A 22,010-nucleotide genomic window follows, 5' to 3' on the forward strand; every position below is an offset into this window, starting at 1 on the left:
AATTTCCCTGCATGTATTTAACAACACTGGTAACATTTCAGCTGTCAAAATCATCTGTTGTTTATTATTGACGTTTTCTTTGTTTAAGCACAAATATTAAAACGTTTTTGTAAATTATTAATATTTGTTTTGTTTTGAACACCTATCTTCGCGCCTTGTTTTATATTTCCATTGTAAAACTCGTGGAATTTGCAATACAACGTTTTTGAAAACTTACTGGCAATAAATAAGTAAAAACTGATAAAAGAAAAGCAAAGTGAGTGCTCCGGAAAACTATTTGGTAAATTACTAATTAATTAAAGAAATTAGGAAGAAATAAGGTGTAGTAATCTTTCAGATTGAATTTCTTCTCTTGGATGACCAGAGTGAATTGCGTGCCCATGGGCAGGAAGAAGTTGTCAACGAAATCTTGGATGCTGTTCTCGCATGTTCCAGCTGTTCTGAGGACTCTGACACCGAAAACGAAGATCATGTAAAGTGCGAAAATTTCGAAGCGAATCTTGATGCGATGAATCAGAAAGATTTTAAGATGCACATGAGACTGAAACGTGGAACTGTGGAATACCTTATTAGTAATATCCAATAAATTATTCATATACGTTTGTAAATACTAAATCACTTAAATTATTTTTCCTTTTAGTGAGATATTCCAATTATGCCCCTGATCCATCTAGCGGTGGAAGGCCACCAGTTTCGGCCAAAAAGTCTGTATATATGTATGTTTGGTACGTGAGCAACACAGTGACCTTCAGACAACTAGGTAATTTGTTTGGGGTGGCTCAGTCCGCAGCGTGATCAGTAGTGCAGCGAGTTGCGACTTTTTTGGTATCCATAGCCGATGAACACATAAAGTGGCCACAAGGGGCTTATTTGCATGAAAATGCAGAAAAATTTCGTGAAAAGAAACGTATTCCGGGTGTAATTGGGGCAATCGATTGCACACACATTGGCATTAAGGGACCAAAGAATTGTAAGGAAATGTACTTTAATACGAAGAAAGCATACAACATAGCAGTTCAAGCCGTAGTCGATTGTAACAAAAAATTTATTGATATTACCTGTGGTGAACCAGGATCGCTTCACGATTATAGGGTACTAAGACAATCCAAACTCTTTGAAGACGCAGAAAGTAATTATGAGGAAATGTTTCCCAATTCGCATTTCATCATAGGAGATTCCGCGTATCCTTCGAACAAGTGGATAGTATCACCGTTCAAAGACTATGGAAATTTAAATGATGCGCAAAGGAAGTTCAACGAAATACTTTCATCTACACGAATGGTAGTTGAAAACGCATTTGGTTTGTTGAAAGGCAGATTTCGGAGGCTTTTAATGTTTACAGAGCAAACTGACCTTAAGATGAACCTAGGGTAACCCTGGAATATGTTTATATGGCATGTGTATCAAATGGAAGGTATTAAAGAGTATTTTAAGAGGGAGCGGGCCATAGTTCTATAGGTGGACGCCATTTAGGGATATCGCCATAAAGGTGGACCAGGGCTGACTCTAGAATTTTTTTGTACGATATGACTATCAAATGAAAGGTGTTAATGATTATTTTAAAAGGGAGTGGGCCTTAGTTCTATAGGTGGACGCCTTTTCAAGATATCGCCATAAAGGTCGACCAGGGGTGACTCTAGAATTTGTTTGTACGATATGGGTATCAAATGAAAGGTGTTAATGAGTATTTTAGAAAGGAGTGGGCCTTAGTTTTATAGGTGGAAGCCTTTTCGAGATATCGCCATAAAGGTGGACCAGGGGTGACTCTAGAATGCATTTGTACAATATGGGTATCAAACGAAAGGTGTAAATGACTATTTTAAAAGGGAGTGAGCCTTAGTTCAATACGTGGAGCAGGGGTTACTTTAGAATGTGTTTGTATGATATGGGTATCAAATTAAAGGAATAAAGGGTTTTAAAAGGGAGTTGTGGTAGTTGTATATGTGAAGGCGTTTTCGAGATATCGACCAAAATGTGTACCAGGGTGTCCCAGAACATCATCGGTCGGGTATCTCTAATTTATTTATATATATAATACCACGAATAGTATTCGTGCCGTGATTTCGCCCTGCAGAAATTTTTCATTTTCTTCTACTTAATATGGTAGGTGGCACAACCATTTTACAAAGTTTTTTTCTAAAGTTATATTTTACGTCAATAAGCCAATTTCATCCAGTTTCATTCCTTTTTTCGTATTTCGTATAAAATTATGTCATATTTTTTTTTATTTTTCGTAATTTTAGATACCGAAAAAGTGGGCGTGGTCACAGTCGAATATCAGCCATTTTTTATACCAATACAAAGTGAGTTCAGATAAGTACGGGAACTGAGTTTAGTAAAGATATATCGATTTTTGCTCAAGTTATCATGTTAACGGCCGAGCGGAAGGACAGACGGTCGACTGTGTATAAAAACTGGGCGTGGCTTCAACCGATTTCGCCCTTTTTCCCAGAAAACAGTTATCGTCCTAGAATCCAAGCCCCTACCAAATTTCACAAGGATTGGTAAATTTTTGTTCGACTTATGGCATTAAAAGTATCCTAGACAAATGAAATGAAAAAGGGCGGAGCCACGCCCACTTTTAAATTTTCTTTTATTTTTGTATTTTGTTGCACCATATCATTACTGGAGTTGAATGTTGACATAAGTTACTTATATACTGTAAATATATTAAATTTTTTGTTAAAATTTGACTTAAAAAAAATTTTTTTTTAAAGTGGGCGTGGTCGTTCTCCGATTTTGCTAATTTTCATTAAGCATGCATATAGTAATATTATAGTAACATTCCTGTCAAATTTCATTATGATGTCTTCAACGAATGCCAAATTACAGCTTGCAAAATTTTTAAATTACCTTCTTTTAAAAGTGGGCGGTGCCACTCCCCTTGTCCAAAATTTTACTAATTTCCTATTCTGCGTCATAAGTTCAACCCAGCTACCAAGTTTCATCGCTTTATCGATCTTTGGTAAGGAATTATCGCACTTTTTCGGTTTTTCGAAATATTCGATATCGAAAAATTGGGCGTGGTTATAGCCCGATATTGTTCATTTTAAATAGCGATCTGAGATGAGTACCCAGGAACCTACATACCAAATTTCATCAAGCTACCTTAAAAGTTACTCAAGTTATCGTGTTAACGGACGGACGGACGGACGGACATGGCTCAATCAAATTTTTTTTCGATACTGATGATTTTGATATGTGTTGGTCTATATCTATCTCGACTCCTTTATACCTGTACAACCAACCGTTATCCAATCAAAGTTAATATACTCTGTGAGCTCTGCTCAATTGAGTATAAAAAGGTAGTATGTCAAACTAAACTTTCGGCTATTCCTAAAGTTTTTGAACAGATTGTTACCAGTCAACTTCAATATCAGTGCTCTTCCCTTTTATAATCATGCCAACACGGCTTCATTCGTGAAAGGTCAACCACTACAAACTTGCTAGTACTTACCTCTTTAGTTATGGAGGATTTGTAGCGAACAAGCAAACGGGTGTCATCTATACTGATTTCAGCAAAGCATTCGATACCATCAACTATGAGTTACTTATTCATAAGCTTGATTTACTGGGCTTTCCGTTTGACCTATTAATGTGGCTGAAAAGCTATCTTTCTAACCGGACCCAAAAAGTTCTTTTCAAGTGTAATCTCTCGAAGTCGTTTGGAGTTTCCTCCGGGGTACCTCTGGGAAGTTATCTAGGGCCTTTGCTCTTTACACTATTCATAAACGACTTGCCACGGATAATATTACTTACTTACTTACTTAATTGGCGCTTAACCATCTAAACGGTTATGGCCATCCAACAAGGCGCGCCAGTCGCTCCTTCGCTCCGCCAACCGGCGCCAATTGGTCACACCAAGGGAGTTTAAATCGTTTTCCACCTGGTCCTTCCAACGGAGTGGGGGCCGCCCTCTACCTCTGCTTCCATAGGCGGGTTCCGATAGAAACACTTTCTTGGCCGGAGCATCATCTTTCATTCGCATAACATGGCCTAGCCAGCGCAGTCGCTGCGTTTTAATTCGCTGGACTATGTTGATGTCTGCGCATAGCTCGTACAGCTTATCATTAAATATTCTTCGGTACTCGCCATCGCCAACGCGTAGAGGTCCATAAATCTTTCGAAGAACTTTTCTCTCGAACACTCCCAAAGCCGCTTTATCTGCTGTTGTCATGGTCCATGCTTCTGCCCGATATAGCAGGAAGGGTACGATAACTGACTTGTAGAGTATGATTTTCGTTCGCCGAGAGGGGCTTTACTTTTCAATTGCCTACCTAGTCCCAAGTAGCATTTATTGGCAAGATTGATCCTTCGCTGGATTTCAGTGCTGATGTTGTTGCTAGTGTTGATGCTGGTTCCCAAATAAACGTAGTCTTTTACTATTTCGAAATTATGGCTGCCAACAGTAGCGTGATTGCCAAGGCGCGTTTTCGCTGACTATTTGCTGGATGACAGCTGGTACTTCGTTTTGTCCTCATTCACCATCAAACCCATCTTTACCGCTTCACACAGATAATATTACATTCCCATATTATAATGTATGCGGATGATGTAAAACTTTGCTACACTTACTTTCCTACCGATTTGAGTTCCTTGGATCATCTTCAAGCCGATTTAGATTCGTTCCATTGTTGGTGCACAACAAATTTACTATCTTTAAATTGCTCTAATGTAAGCATATGACATTTCACCGAGTGAAACCAGTTTTGAAACCGTATATAATATATGGTACCCCTTTGGAGAGTATATCTAGTGTAAATGATCTAGGTGTCCTCTTTGATCCGAAACTGAGCTTCAACATGCATGGGAGTACTTGGGTTCGTTAAAAGACGGGCTAAAGAGTTCGATGATCCGTATCTCACTAAGATTCTTTACACATCGCTGGTCCGTCCAATACTCGAGTATTGCTCATGCGTTTGGTCCCCTGTTCTCAAAATCATATAAAGCGTCTGTTCAAAAGCAATTTTTGATATTCGCATTACGTGGCCTTAACTGGAACTCAAGTCTCCACCTTCCACCATAAATATACTTCTTCTTATTAGCTTACCCACTCTGGAAAACCGGAGAATATTACTGGGGGTATTGTTCATCCATAAGCTCATTATTGGAGAAATTGATTCTACTGGCCTTCTCAGCCGATTGTTTTTTGCAGTTCCTCCTGGGGTTTCCAGACACTACGTAACTTTTTATTTACCCCTTTGTCGTCGAAACTATGCTAAAAATAATCCTCTGCTTATCTGGTGCTCGCACTACAATGACTTGTATAGCTGTATCAGTAGCCGCGTTCTATTCTAAGCGAGTACCAAAAGAACGCCAAACTCGGTTAAAATTTCCCTGCATGTATTTAACAACACTGGTAACATTTCAGCTGTCAAAATCATCTGTTTGTTTATTATTGACGTTTTCTTTGTTTAAGCACGAAAATTAAAACATTTTTGTAAATTATTAATATTTGTTGTGTTTTGAACACCTATCTTAGCGCCTTTTTTTATATTTCCATAGTAAAACTCGTGGAATTTGCAATACAACGTTTTTGAAAACTTACTGGCAATAAATAAGTAAAATACTGATAAAAGAAAAGCAAAATGAGTGCTCCGAAAAACTATTTGGTAAATTACTAATTAATTAAAGACACTAGAAAGAAATAAGGTGTAGTAATCTTTCATATTGAATTTCTTCTCTTGGATGACCTGAGTGAATTGCGTGCCCGTAGGCAGGAAGAAGTTGTCAACGAAATCTTGGATGCTGTTCTCGCAAGTTCCAGCTCCTCTGAGGACTCTGACACCGAAAACGAAGATCATGTAAAGTGCGAAAATTTCGAAGCGAATCTTGATGCGATGAATCAGAAAGATTTTAAGATGTACATGAGACTGAAACGTGAAACTGTGGAATACCTTATTAGTAATATCCAATAAATTATTCATATACGTTTGTAAATACTAAATCACTTAAATTATTTTTCCTTTTTAGTGAGATATTCCAATTATGCCCCTGATCCATCTAGCGGTGGAAGGCCACCAGTTACCGCCAAAAAGTCTGTATATATGTATATTTGGTACGTGGGCAACACAGTGACCTTCAGACAACTAGGTAATTTGTTTGGGGTGTCTCAGTCGGCAGCGTGGTCAGTAGTGCAGCGAGTTGCTACTTTTTTGGTGTTCATAGCCGATGAACACATAAAGTGGCCACAAGAAGGGGCTTATTTGCATGAAAATCTAGAAAAATTTCGTGAAAAGAAACGTATTCCGGGTGTAATTGGGGCAATCGATTGCACACACATTGGCATTAAGTGGATAGTATCACCATTCAAAGACTATGGAAATTTAAATGATGCGCAAAGAAAGTTCAACGAAATGCTTTCATCTACACGAATGGTAGTTGAAAACGCATTTGGTTTGTTGAAAGGCAGATTTCGGAGGCTTTTAATGTTTACAGAGCAAACTGACCTTAAGATGATGACTAACATAGTAGTCAGCGTATGCGTTTTGCATAACATTTGCATTTCTTTTGACGACTTGTGTGACATGAACGAACAAATTACAGACACCCTATTCACTACTGAGGATGAAGGAGATGAATCCGGTATTGATGAAGCACTTGACAGGAGGCAAAACCTTTTCAACTATTTGATACAGCATCACATAATTTAATGTCGTAAGTGGTTAGCATGAAAAAAATAAATATATACATTTTGCTATCATATATATTTTAAAATTTAAGATCAAATCAATGTCATCTATGGCCAAAGACACCAAACGCTTTCGTCAAATACAAATTGGTTATTTGTTGAAAAAACTTTGCAAACGTTTCACTGCTGAAGAATTAATTAAATTTGTACCAGGCGATGTTAAAGTAACACATCGACGTCTCAAGAAAATACGGAAGCAAATGCAATGTGAAAATAGAAAATAGTTGAATAAGAAGGATGAGAACGATGATGAAGATTCTGAGTCTCCTTGCAGCATTGCTGACATACTAGCAGATTTAAATTCTGATTTACCCCAAGAAGATGGAAGGAAGACTGATTATAAGTGATAAAGCTGTACCTGGTGGCGATGTCAGTGGCAGCACAAGCGACGATACCGATGATGATGGTGACGTTGGTACTGCCATTAAGAAAGCCCCTATACGTGGCATGGATGTTGACTCCAGTGATTGTATGGTATTATGATTTTATAAAACATTATTTTTTTTTTTTAATAATATAACAATTTGTCAACTCTTGTTAAACTAATGAGTTATAAATCAAATATGATAAGCAGAAAATAAAATTAAATAACATTATATAAACTGTAATAAATGCAGTCCCATATAATTATTTAAATAAGAAATTAGAATTAGTTAGCAACTACGTAAGTATATGTGGATTAGGGGTTTACGCCGATCCTTTTATCGGCGGCGGCGGCGTACTCCGGTAGTTTTACTTTAAAAAGCTTGATCTTTCTATTCAAAAAAATAATATTTAGGAAAGGTTTTGTTTTTTATGTATTTAAGGAAATCAACGGTTTGGCCATTTCGGAAAGATCCGGGGGTTTGCCTCAAAATATCGCAGATCGTTCAAACATTTTCAGGAGTAGCTCCTTGCGGAGGGATTGTCCATCGTTCACTTACTCCAGAGAGGCTTCGAACCTAACCCCGGTCTTTGGAATTACTGCGTCTGCTGAAAAGAAATAGAGATACATAAAATGGTCACACTTTTGTCTGTATATTTCGGCGTAGTTTGTGGCTCCTTGGCGGTCGCGCACAAAGGCGACTTACGGTTGCTATTAATACTCATGACTCGTGGCACAGGGCGCCTCCAGTTTTTTCGGCTGTTTTTAAAAGCGACTGCGACTTCGAACTCATACCTTTGTCGACGTCACTGTCCTAGAAGCTCTTGGTGTAGCTCCGAAGACTTTCCAACGGATGCTTTTGTCCAGCTATGCTTCCGAGCTACACCAGAGAAGCACCTTGAAACGCTAGGGAGTGGCTATTCGGCCAAGGATGCCGCCCTCGTTTAAGTGGATGTCATTGCGGAATGGTTGAAAATCGTATAATCCTCGACGCATCTACATAATTAAAATTTTACACGGACCCATGATAAAATTTTAAAATATAGACCAAAGTTTGCAGACGGTTGTGTTCACAACATTGATTTCTATAGTCTTCGTTAAATCGAAAGGATATTTTAGAATGAAAGTCGACCGATTTAAGTTGAAAGATGTTAACTGCTGTTTTCCGGCCTTATGATATAAGAGCTCATTATGGATGACTGCGTAGCTTCAGTTTTCATACTAGTTCGACTGTCCACCACTGCGGCGGAGTTTATCGGCAGCGTATATCTCTAATGTGGATACAATATTTGAACCGTTTATTGAAATTGGCACAAGTACATTTTCGAAATCATTGAACTTATTGCAATTTTGGTAAGCTGCAGTTATTTCCATTCAAGCAAGCATTCTTAAAACCGTATTCGAATAAATTTAACTAAATCATTGATAAAAATATGAAATTTCTTTTTTAGTTTTTTTGTAAATAATAACACTGACATGAGTCCAGTTGATAATAAAATAATCGTAAAATAGAACATGTTTATAACCCAGACAGAAATCTACATAGAGTAACCTAACTCTACCGGTTGTTTATAATCAATCTAAATAATTCGATACATAGAAAAATGTACTTGTGACACTATGCAAAGAAACGGTTCATCTATATACTTATGCGCTATTATTAAAAATACTAAATGCTAAATAAAATGCGTTTTTAACAACATAACATAACAGCATAAACATTTCATACATTTAGTAATTTTTTAAATTAATTCGTTCTTCAATTTCATAAAATATAAGGCAATTTATAGATCCTATCTTTTTAAAATTTTTTTAAAACCACCAATTTCACCGGCGGCCACCGTGGTGTGATGGTAGCGTGCTCCGCCTATCACACCGTATGCCCTGGGTTCAACTCCCGGGCAAAGCAACATCAAAATTTTAGAAATAAGATTTTTCAATTAGAAGAAAATTTTTCTAAGCGGGGTCGCCCCTCGGCAGTGTCTGGCAAGCGCTCCGATTGTATTTCTGCCATGAAAAGCTCTCAGTGAAAACTCATCTGCCTTGCAGATGCCGTTCGGAGTCGGCATAAAACATGTAGGTCCCGTCCGGCCAATTTGTAGGGAAAAATCAAGAGGAGCACGACGCAAATTGGAAGAGAAGCTCGGCCTTAGATCTCTTCGGAGGTTATCGCGCCTTACATTTATTTTTATATTTTTAATTTCATAAAAAACAACCGTTTAAACATATCATACTTCTAGTAGAAATTAAAATTAATTTGTACTTCAATTTCCTAACATATAAAGCAATTTAAAATGAAAGGCACTGTTTTATGCACACGTTTTTAAGATTAATAAACATCAAACGTTTTAATAATGAACTTACATCTGCGAACAGAAAAATAGCAGTCTCAATTCTTAACAAATTTCGTCAATTAAATATTTTTTTTATATCCGATACTACACGAAAAAACTTCCATGATTTTTTTTTAACTGAAGCAAACAATATCGAAAGCGTTTTCGAAAAACGCAAAAATTTACCGAAATTTTGAACTTCTTATTTATGGTTCTATGCATTTTTGGAGTATACAATTTTGTAGCAAAATCAATTTTAGTATAACAAAGGACATGCATGCTATAGGTCTCTAAAAATTCTCGTGATTTTTGGGGTTTTTTGAAGGGTGTTTGAGATTTTCTTCTATACAAATTGTGGAACAGTTTTTTTATGAAAGAAAATCTGAAAGACTTTTCGGTAAAAAAAAAACTCAAAAATCAATGCAAAATAAAAATAAAACTTGTACTTTGTTTACTAAAATTGACAAGACTGTATACTCAAAAAAGTTCTAAGAACCCCAAATAAAAAGTTCAAATTTAGGTAAAATTTTCTCAAATTTTTGAAAACGTTTTTGAGATGGGTTTGCAAAGTTCATAGAAGCTTTTCTTCAAATATCGGAAATAAAAAAAGAAGTATATAATTGACGAAATTTGATGAAAATTGACACTGCTATTTTTCTCTTCACATGTTTATCGCAAGTATTAAAAATTCGATTCATCTTTTTTGAAAGTAAAACTAAGCTTAAGAAAAAGGTATTCAGTCCAACTAATTCCATAAAGTCCATAAAACTTAATCGATATTACTCTAATAATTAAACATAAGTTTGTTTCGCAAGTAAAATATACAGATATGTAAGTTAAAGTAATCTAAATTGGACTGTAGCACACTGTTGAAGTAGTGGAAGTAATGAAAATGTTTACATGACCACCTGAATTCGAATAAACTCATTAATACACAAATTTTCAAACCATCCCGAAATGTTTTTTGTATTGGTCCTAACTCAAAACGTTTTCTAATACGTCGGTCGATATTGTCGTGTAAACATGGTATCAGAAAATTAAAAAAACGTCTTATTCCGGTCTGGCGATGCAAACCTAGAAATCATCAACATCTACATCCCTCCTGCCACCTGTTGCCCCAGTGGATACCGCCCTAATATTAGCGCCGTACTCATTGGAAACAATCGCATTATCTTAGGTGATTTCAATGCCCATCACGATCTATGGCATTCAAACTTGCGGGTGGACAGTAGGGGTGAGATATTGGCGGATAAAATAAAAGAAGCGACGTTCTGCACAATAAACGGAGACGCCCCCACACGTATGGTACGAAGCTGTCACAGTTTGCCGGATATTTCAATCGTGAGCGCAGAACTCGTAAATTGCGTCAACTGGCAGCCGATGGTAACATTGGCGTCCGACCACCTGCCCATACTTATTTCGCTTGAGCGTACCACCGACTTCATCGTCACTGAAAAACGTACTTTCATAAACTTCAAAAAAGGAAAGTGGGAAGAATATAAATCCTTTACAGACAACCGCTTTGCTGCCCTCACTATCGCGACTGATGCCCGCCAAGGGGAGGGTGCTTTCCGCAAGGTCATTGAATCCGCCTCGGTTCGCTTCATTCCCGAAATTCGGCCTCATTTCCCGGCGGATGCCGCAAACTTAGCGACAGAACGTGACCTTATGAGATAGCTCGATACCGGCGACCCCCAAATAAGGGATATAAACCAACGCATCCGAATGCTTGTGGATGAACACAAGCGGGAGAAATGGGAGGAGCACCTAAGCGGTTGTAACTTCTCTGCCGGTGTAGGTAAACTTTGGTCCACCGTAAAGTCCCTATCGAATACGTTTAGGCACAATGTCAAAGGTTTCATTGCCTTTAGCGATAAAGTGCTATCTGCTAGCTAGTCTGTCATCAGCATTGCTTCGGAAAACTCTATAGCACCACCACCGCGCTAAATGCCATTAGCACCCAGATAAATTGCGGTTTAAATCACAACCCCCACCATAGAACAGTAATCGTTGCGCTAGACGTATCAAGAGCTTTTTATACGGTCAACCATGGCACGCTACTGCAATACCTGGAAGGGTCTACCCTTCCCCCATGTCTCAAAAGGTGGACCGCAAATTATCTGGATGGTCGGCAGCCATAGGTGCAATTTAGAAACGAAACATCTAAACCAAGAATAATTAAAAAAGGGGTGCTACAGGGTGGGGTCCTATCCCCACTTTTGTTTAACTTCTACATATCAAAGCTACATTCGCCACCAGAAGGAGTTACTATCGTTTCCTGCGCCGATAACTGCACAGTAATGGCCACAGGCCATGCCCACAGATCGATGAACTTTGCAACAGAATAAACGGCTACCTCCCTGATCTATCAAGTTTTTTCACCTCGCGAAACTTGGCATTATAACCGACTAAATCATCCGCGACCTTATTTACAACATGGACGTCCCAAATGTTGAGAGGGGGGACGGGGAAAAGTACCCAAAACTTGCGTCACTCTAGCTCAACTTCGATCTGGATACTGTAACAGGTTAAACTCTTACCTATCCAGAATCAACCCCGACATACAAAATGTATGCCCCGCTTGCAATGTGTCCCCACATGACACCATCTCTTTAATTGTAATGTGGAGCCAACGTCCCCAACACCCCTCTCATTGTGGTCCACCCCAGTTGAAATTTCCTTGGACTCCCGTTAGAGGACATTGATGACAATTTGTCATTGGTCGCACCTATTGGATGGGGCGAAGAACTGCTACAACAACAACAACAATAGCGTCCACAACCATTTTAGAAAAAAATCTTTTTGTTGATGAATAAGTTTGGGGGACATTGCTGTGGCAGCGCATTTTTTAAAGCACGTTTTTGTTCCATGTCATATTTTGGTCATACATAATTGTAATGCTTTATGTATAGCTTTAATGATAATACGTGCATGCACGCCTTCCTCAGCATATGGCATAACTTACCTCAGCATCTTGAGATTTGGCGATGTCGACTAGAGTTTTACGGCTGGATATCCAATAGTTTCATAATGTTTGCACCATCATTTGAAATTGTGGTTTTACCACTGCAATCAACAATATGCTTGTCCATACTGCGTGGAGCCAATGTAGTCCGTACAGCGTCCACAATTGATTGCGAGGCATTGATGTTGGACATGAGTGGCTCATGTCACCCTCAACGGTGCTTGCCATTGGTGAGATGGTAAGTGTAAAGGACAAAGCTGTTGTTTCTAATAAATCAGCTGTTGCAAGTATGCAATACAAAGAGGACCTGCAAACGAGAAAGATCAATGTAATTGCCAAACAAAACATTAATTTCGAATATCAATACCTAACGTAACGTGGCGAGGAGTTACCCTGATCTTCTAACACATATTTTGTGGTCACCAGTGGTGGTAATAAACCCTGTTGATTAGTAGTAAAAGCACAACCAGCGCTATTTTGATTTTCAATGATAACGCATATCGGATTTGGCATCTGATCGGGATCTAAATGGCGTTGGGCTTCACCGTACTGTTGCGGCTGTTGATATATACCAGTACCAGATGCAGGTGGTTGCTAAAGAAAATAATAGAAAAATAATCATAGCAATATTTGAAATATATTAGTTGTATTAGCATACCTTATAACCAGGACGTCTGGGTATTGGGGGTTGACCCGGCATGGGTCGCTGTCTGGGCATTGGCGCCTGTCCAAGTTGTGTTGGTGGCATGATTTGACCCATGTAACCACCTGGTGCACCTGGTTGTTGTAGAGGACAACCTGGCTGCTGAGGTTGTGGAGGATAACCAGGTGGACCAGGTTGTTGTGGATAGCCCGGCTGTTGTGGCGTTGGCAGATAGCCAGGCTGCGTATGCAGCATAAAATATATATGCAATGAAATGTAATTCTTTTTTACAAAAAGTTAAAACGCCTAACAAAAGATTTATTTTCTTTTGTTTTGTTTTGCGCTTTTTGAGTGAAGTTGGCTGCGATAGTTCTATATGTCAAAAAATTTCCTTGGTGTATTTTAGACTTCATTCACAGTGGAGCAATTTTTTCTATTTTCAACACTACCTCTCAACTCGGTTATTGATTAGCCGACTTCGCGAGGTTTGGATAAAATAAGCGAGTTAGTGTTATTGCTTTGAATGTAATTCGATGAATAAGGGAGTGTTCTTTTCGTGCTGGCTTAGAATAGAACGCGCCTAGTCTTGAATGTACTTTTGCCACTATACGTAATGCTATACTCGCCTATGTAAACTAAGAGATACAAGCTAATTTATTAAAAAAACCTGGAATTATTATTTCATCGGGCTCCTTTATGAGCACGTCGCGTCAGCCCCCTTGTGGGCACCAAGCTCCTTTCTGAGCACCTCGCGCAAGCACCCTTCTGAGCTCCTCACGATGACACGCCACTGGGGACAATTATATTAATCTTACAAAAACTATATATATATTATATTTTAAATTTTTAGCAGTCGACCGCTCTGTTTTTGAGTCGACTATAATTTTAAATAAATAAATAAAATAAAAAAACAATTGCCAATTGCCTATACATCAAGATCATTTACTAAAGGAGAAATTAATAAAGCAACAATTGGGAAAGAATTAGCGGCTATTCCTTGGGCCATAACATACTTTAGACCACACATTTACGGTAGAAAGTTGTTGGTCAAAACAGACCACAGACCCTTAAAATTCCTATTTTCGATGAAAAATCCATCATCAAAGTTAACTCGAATCAGATTAGATCTGGACGGATATGATTTCGAGGTGGGGTATATCGCAGGCAAAGAAAACTATGTAGCCGACGCATTATCACGCATAGATATTAAAGACCTAAAACAAATATCGGTAGAAGCGTGTAAAATATTAAAAGTTACCACTAGATTGGAAACTAAGAAAAATTATAACAATAAAGATTCCAGTAGTAAAAATGAAGAAATAACCAGTAAGGAAGGTTAAGTTCGGGTGTAACCGAACATTACATACTCAGTTGAGAGCTATGGTGACAACATAAGGGAAAATAACCATATAGGAAAATGAACCGAGGGAAACCCTGGAATGTGTTTGTATGACATGTGTATCAAATGAAAGGCATTTAAGAGTATTTTATGAGGGAGTGGGCCATAGTTCTATAGGTGGACGCCATTTAGGGATATAGCCATAAAGGTGGATCAGGGTTGACTCTAGAATGCGTTTGTACGATATGGGTATCAAATGAAAGGTATTAATGAGTATTTTAAAAGGGCGTGGACCTAATTTCTATAGATGGACGACTTTTCGAGATATCGCCGTAAAGATGGACCAGGGGTGACTCTAGAATGCGTTTGTACGATATGGGTATCAAATGAAAGGTGTTAATGATCATTTTAAAAGGGAGTGGGCCTTAGTTCTATAGGTGGACGCCGTTTCGAGATATCGCCATAAAGGTGGACCGGGTGTGACTCTAGAATGCGTTTGTACGATATGAGTATCAAAGGAAAGGTATTTTAAGAGGGAGTGGGCCTTAGTTCTATAGGTGGACGCCTTTTCAAGATATCGCCATAAAGATGGAACAGGTGTGACTCTAGAATGCGTTTGTACGATATGGGTATCAAATGAAAGGTATTAATGAGTATTTTTAAAAGGGAGTGGGCCTTCGTTCTATAGGTGTTCGCCTTTTCGAGATATCGTCATAAAGGTGGGCCAGGGGTGACTTTAGAATTTATTTGTATGATATGGGTATCAAAAGAAAGGTGTTAATGATTATTTTAAAAGCGCGTGGGGCTTAGTTCTATAGGTGGACCCCTTTTCGAGATATCGCCATAAAGGTGGACCGGGTGTGACTCTAGAATGCGTTTGTACGATATGGGTATCAAAGGAAAGGTATTTTAAGAGGGAGTGGGCCTTAGTTCTATAGGTGGACGCCTTTTCAAGATATCGCCATAAAGATGGAACAGGTGTGACTCTAGAATGCGTTTGTACGATATAGGTATCAAATGAAAGGTGTTAATGAGTATTTTAAAAGGGAGTAATCCTTAGTTCCATAGGTGGACGCCATTTCGAGATATCGCCATAAAGGTGGGCCAGGGGTGACTCTAGAATTCGTTTGTGCAATATGGGTATCAAACGAAAAGAGTTAATGAGTATTTTAAGAGGGAGTGGGCCTTTCTGGACCAGGGGTGACTCTAGACTTTGTTTGTACGATATGGGTATCAAATGAAAGGTGTTAATGATTATTTTTAAAAGGGAGTGGGCCTTCGTTCTATAGGTGTTCGCCTTTTCGAAATATCGCCATAAAGGTGAACCAGGGGTGACTCTAGAATGAGTTTGTACGATATGGGTATCAAATTAAAGGTATTAATGAGAGTTTTAAAAGGGAGTGGTGGTAGTTGTATATGTGAAGGCGTTTTCCAGATATCGACCAAAATGTGGACCAGGGTGACCCAGAACATCATCTGTTGGATACCGCTAATTTATTTATATATGTAATACCTGCCAAGATTTTAAGGGTTTTTTATTTCGCCCTGCAGAACTTTTCATTTTCTTCTACTTAATATGGTAGGTGTCACAACAATTTTATAAAGTTTTTTCTAAAGTTATATTTCGCGTCAATAAAACAATCCAATTAATTTACCATGTTTCATCCCTTTTTTCGTATTTGGTATAGAATTATGGCATTTTTTTCAATTTTCGTAATTTTCGATATCGAAAAAGTGGGCGTGGTCATTGTCGGATTTCGTTAATTTTTCATACTAAGATAAAGTGAGTTCAGATAAGTACGTGAACTGAGTTTAGTAAAGATATATCGATTTTTGCTCAAGTTATCGTGTTAACGGCCATGCGGAAGGACAGACGGAAGACTGTGTATAAAAACTGGGCGTGGGATAAACCGATTTCGCCCATTTTCACAGAAAACAGTTAACGCCATAAAATCTATGCCCCTACCAAATTTCAAAAGGATTGGTTAATTTTTGTTCGACTTATGGCGTTAAAAGTATCCTAGCCAAATTAAATGAAAAAGGGCGGAGCCACGCCCATTTTTAAATTTTCTTTTATTTTTGTATTTTGTTGCACCATATCATTACTGGAGTTGAATCTTGACATAATTTACTTATATACTGTAAAGATATTAAATTTTTTGTTAAAATTTTACTTTAAAAAAAAAAATTTTTTAAAAGTGGGCGTGGTCCTTCTCCGATTTTGCTAATTTTTTATTAAGCGTACATATAGTAATAAGAGTAACGTTCCTGCCAAATTTCATCATGATATCTTCAACGACTGCCAAATTACAGCTTGCAAAATTTTAAATTACCTTCTTTTAAAAGTGGGCGGTGCCACGCCCATTGTCCAAAATTTTACTAATTTTCTATTTTGCATCATAAGTTCAACTCATCTACCAAGTTTCGTCGCTTTATCGGTCTTTTGTAATGAATTATCGCACTTTTTCGGTTTTTCGAAATTTTCGATATCGAAAAAGTGGGCGTGGTTATGTCCGATATCGTTCATTTTAAATAGCGATCTGAGATGTGTGCTCAGGAACCTACATACCAAATTTCATCAAGATACCTCAAAATTTACTCAAGTTATCGTGTTAACGGACGGACGGACGGACGGACGGACATGGCTCAATCAAATTTTTTTTCGATCCTGATTATTTTGATATATGGAAGTCTATATCTATCTCGATTCCTTTATATATGTACAACCAACCGTTATCCAATCAAACTTAATATACTCTGTGAGCTCTGCTCAACTGAGTATAAAAAGTCACATAGAGAACCCAATAATATTTGAAGCGCAAAAAAAATGTGAAGTAAAGAGACTAGTCCAGCTCGTTTTCGATCCTGCGAAATTACGTTTCAAATAAAATTAAAGAAAAAAAAACTTTTTTAAAAATAAGCTTTTATTATTGGTTAATAAAATTAACTAAAAAGTAAACAATAAATTGACTCTAAAGAAATATAACACTTTATAAGTTCATTGTAAGCTTTAACGATAATTAGGCTTTTTCGTCTGCGACAAAAAAATTCTATATTGTACATAATTATATATTTTTAACATTAAAACTTTACACCTAAATTATTAAACCTTACAGTTTATATCACAGTCCTAATTGTTCTAATAAAAGCGTGTTACATTGCGATAGCAAGAAAAGGAGATCCTAAATGTTCTTAATTATACCATCAAAATTCAACACGTTTTTTATTAGAACAATTAGAACTGTGATATAAAATGTAAGGTTTGATAATTTAGGTGTACAGTTTTAATGTTAAAAATATATAATTATGTACAATATAGAATTCTTTTGTCGCAGACGAAAAAGCCTAATTATCGTTAAAGCTTACAATGAACTTATAAAGTGTTATATTTCTTTAGAGTCAATTTATTGTTTACTTTTTAGTTAATTTTATTAACCAATAATAAAAGCTTATTTTTAAAAAAGTTTTTTTTTCTTTAATTTTATTTAACATTAAAACTGTACACCTAAATTATTAAACCTTACAGTTTATATCACAGTTCTAATTGTTCTAATAAAAAACGTGTTGAATTTTGATGGTATAATTAAGAACATTTAGGATCTCCTTTTCTTGCTATCGCAATGTAACACGCTTTTATTAGAACAATTAGGACTGTGATATAAACTGTAAGGTTTAATAATTTAGGTGTAAAGTTTTAATGTTAAAAATATATAATTATGTACAATATAGAATTTTTTTGTCGCAGACGAAAAAGCCTAATTATCGTTAAAGCTTACAATGAACTTATAAAGTGTTATATTTCTTTAGGGTCAATTTATTGTTTACTTTTTAGTTAATTTTATTAACCAATAATAAAAGCTTATTTTTAAAAAAGTTTTTTTTTCTTTAATTTTATTTTTTACTTTTTAGTTCGTTTTATTAACAAGTTATAGAAGCTTGTTCTTTGAAAAGCCTTTTTCTTAAATTTAATTTAAATAGGAATTATTTTAAATTAGTTAAGTAATCTTTACTTAGTTATTTGTAACGTTTCTCATTCTATCCATTTCTCTAATGCATCAACTTACTTTTTAGTTGATTTTATTAACCAATAATAAAAGCTCATTTTTAAAAAAGTTTTTTTTCTTTAATTTTATTTTTTTCTTTAATTTTATTATATCATAATCCGAATATATTGGGGCATATTCATAATCGAAATAAAATGTGACTAAGTTAGTTGGAGCATTTTTGACAGAGAGCACATATAAAATTGTGTCAAACAGTGTTAAATAACTTAACTTTGCCTATGCCGCGATCAGTTTACAACTACTTATTGCAGATCTCTCATCTGTGGGTTAAATCCGTTTTAAAATAAAATTCCTACTTTCGCTTAGCTAAAATTCCATCGCCAAAAATCTGTAAAACAAAATCAAGTGCGCAGAAAAGTATGCAACACTTACCGATAACAGCCTAACGGCGTTAGCGTTCGTTGTATCACAGAATTTTTACACTTTGAAAATGACGGCTGTTGTTTGTAAGGTTCCTTTGAGTCTTCGTTTTCACCATCTGGATTAACAAAGTCATGAGACTGGACATTCGTGCAATTTTAGTGATGTAAATTGCATGGCGCCAGCACCAATGCGGTGCCAGCTCAATGATAGCTCATTGACGAAATGACTCCAATCGAATTTTTGACGCTACTTAGTAGTGAGTGCGTAGTAAATTTCACTTGCGCTATTGAGTGAAACGACTTTTGTGTGTCAGGCACGAGTTTGGTGTTATTGGCGCTACTGGCAATGATGACACTGAGCTGATGGCGGTAGCGCTGGTAGTTCAGCTTTTGAATCAGAGAAAGAATTGATGACCCGTGCAAATTATTATGGCTTTGGCCGTGTAAATTATTATGTTGTATTTGCACCAAATAAATGCTGCGGACATAACAACCGGAGTCATTTTTGAGTTGTATATTTTAAATTTAATGCACAATTAATATGGGTGTGTTTGAGCGGCCAAATAATAACAGTAGTATTGCTAAAGTGCTGCTAAGTTGAAGGAATGTCGCTAATTTCCTAGCGATGATCAATATATTGTCAATATTTCGTTCAACGGACACGCGAAATTGCTAAAATTTTCCAAGTTTTTCCATTCTTGATTTAACTTAAGCTGTTATGCCAATATTTTTCAGCCAGCTTTTTTCAAATAGGTAATTTTTCCAAAAGCAAAATAAATTACAGAAAAGATTACAGAGTTAAACAGCCTTAAAAATTCAGCTATGTTGGTTATACACAGAAATACAACAGAGGGTTGTGTCTCCGCTTTTCGCAAGCGTTGAGATTCACCACGCGTGACACTCGTGATTCACCACGTCCAAATATCACAATCCACGGATAGGTACCGGCGGGTTTGTATGGGACTTAGGCTGTTATTCCAAAGTAAATACAAATCTTTACCGATAACTGTGTTATCGATTAATTTATCGAATTCTAACAAAGTAATATTGCATTGTCATCGGAGTTATACATGTGTGCAAAATTTCAGCTCAATCGGACACCGGGAAGTGTATCAAATTTAACTTGCAAGATTCCATTACAGACAACAAAAGTGAAACTAAATAAAAGCTTATAAAAAGGAAAGAAAGTTTGTAGCGAAAATAATATAAAAAATCTAATTGTTGAGGCGGAGATTGACTTAGATCAATTCTTTGCCAGGCTTATGAAAGAAGCCGACAATTTAGGAATTAGAAAAATACAGTTGTCCTTAGGAGACAAATTGTTTAAGAATAATTATACTCGGGTACACATTCAAATAAATTGGTACCAAAGTTCTCAAAAATCTAATTATAGCATTAACCCCAGAAGTTATGCATGTGACAAACAATGGAAAAATTAAAGAAATTCTTCACAAATTTCATGACGATCCTGTTTTTGGTGGCCACCCAGGAATAGATCTCATGACAAATAAAATAAAACAAAAATATTACTGGAAGGGAATGAAAAACGATATCAGAAAATAAATCAAAAAATGCGTTCACTGTAATAAAAATAAAATAATAAAAAACTTAAAAGAACCTATGATTATAACCGAAACGCCCACAAAAGCGTTCGACACAGTACAAATAGATACGATTGGCCTCTTCCCAGGTCGGAAAATGGAAATAAATATGCAGTTACTATAGTATGTGACTTGACTACGTATTTAGTTGCAATAACAATACCCAGCAAACACGCAACAATAATAGCCAACGCGATATTCGAAAATTTTATCATAGTTTATGGTTCCATGAAGACAATTATAACAGACATGGGAAGCGAACATAAAAATAATTTATTTGAGGAATTATGCAAGCTACTAAAAATAAACCATAAAACGTCAACACCTTGCCACTATCAAACTTTAGGCACAGTTGAACGTAGTCATAGAACATTCAATGAATATGTACGTTTCTACATATCCATTGACAAAAACGATTGGATAAATATCTTAAATATTTTGCGTATTGTTACAATACTACCCCATCTACAGTTCATAATTATTGTCCATAAGAATTAGTATTTGCCAAAAAACCCCAGACTTACAAAATTTTTAGAGACAAGTAAGGAAGGCTAAGTTCGGGTGTAACCGAACATTACATACTCAGCTGAGAGCTATGGAGACAAAATAAGGGAAAATCACCATGTAGGAAAATGAACCTAGGGTAACCCTGGAATGTGTTTGTATGACATATGTATCAAATGGAAGGTATTAAAGAGTATTTTAAGAGGGAGTGGGCCATAGTTATATAGGTGGACGCCATTTAGGGATATCGCCATAAAGGTGGACCAAGGCTGACTCTAGAATTTGTTTGTACGATATGGGTATCAAATGAAAGGTGTTAATGAGTATTTTAAAAGGAAGTGGGCCTTAGTTCTATAGGTGGACGCCATTTCGAGATATCGCCATAAAGGTGGACCAGGGGTGACTAGAATTGGTTTGTACGTTATGGGTATCAAATGTAAGGTGTTAATGAGTATTTTAAAAGGGCGTGGGCATTAGTTCTATAGGTGGACACCTTTTCGAGATATCGCCATAATGGTTGACCAGGAAGACTCTAGAATTTGTTTGTACGATATGGGTATCAAATGAAAGGTGTTAATGAATATTTTAAAAGGGCGTGGGCATTAGTTCTATAGGTGGACGCCTTTTCGAGATATCGCCATAAAGTTGGACCAGGAAGACTCTAGAATTTGTTTGTACGATATGGGTATCAAATGAAAGGTGTTAATGAGTTTTTTTTAAAAGGGCGTGGGCCTTAGTTCTATAGGTGGACGCCTTTTCGAGATATCGCCATAAAGGTGGACCTGGGGTGACTCTAGAATGCGTTTGTACAATATAGGTGTCAAACGAAAGGTGTGAATGAGTATTCTAAAAGGGAGTGGCCTTAGTTCTATGGGTGGATGCCTTTTCGAGATATCGCCATAAAGGTGGACCTGGGGTGACTCTAGAATGCGTTTGTACAATATGGGTATCAAACAAAAGGTGATAATGAGTATTTTAAAAGGGAGTGGGCCTTAGTTCTATAGGTGGACGCCTTTTCGAGATATCAACATAAAGGTGGACCAGGGGTGACTCTATAATGTGGACCAGGGTGACCCAGAGCATCATCTGTCGGGTACCGCTAATTTATTTTTATATGTAATAGCACGAACAGTATTCCTGCCAA

The 22,010-nt window shown here is 36.9% G+C and overlaps 1 pseudogene; it reads left to right on the forward strand.

The window, feature by feature from the left end:
- Positions 1–7,274, forward strand: part of LOC137234467 (GPI transamidase component PIG-T-like) — a 40,898-nt pseudogene extending 33,624 nt beyond the window's left edge.
- Positions 7,275–22,010: the final 14,736 nt, after the last annotated feature.

Source organism: Eurosta solidaginis, chromosome X (assembly GCF_040869045.1).
Source record: "Eurosta solidaginis isolate ZX-2024a chromosome X, ASM4086904v1, whole genome shotgun sequence".
Taxonomy (NCBI): domain Eukaryota; kingdom Metazoa; phylum Arthropoda; class Insecta; order Diptera; family Tephritidae; genus Eurosta; species Eurosta solidaginis.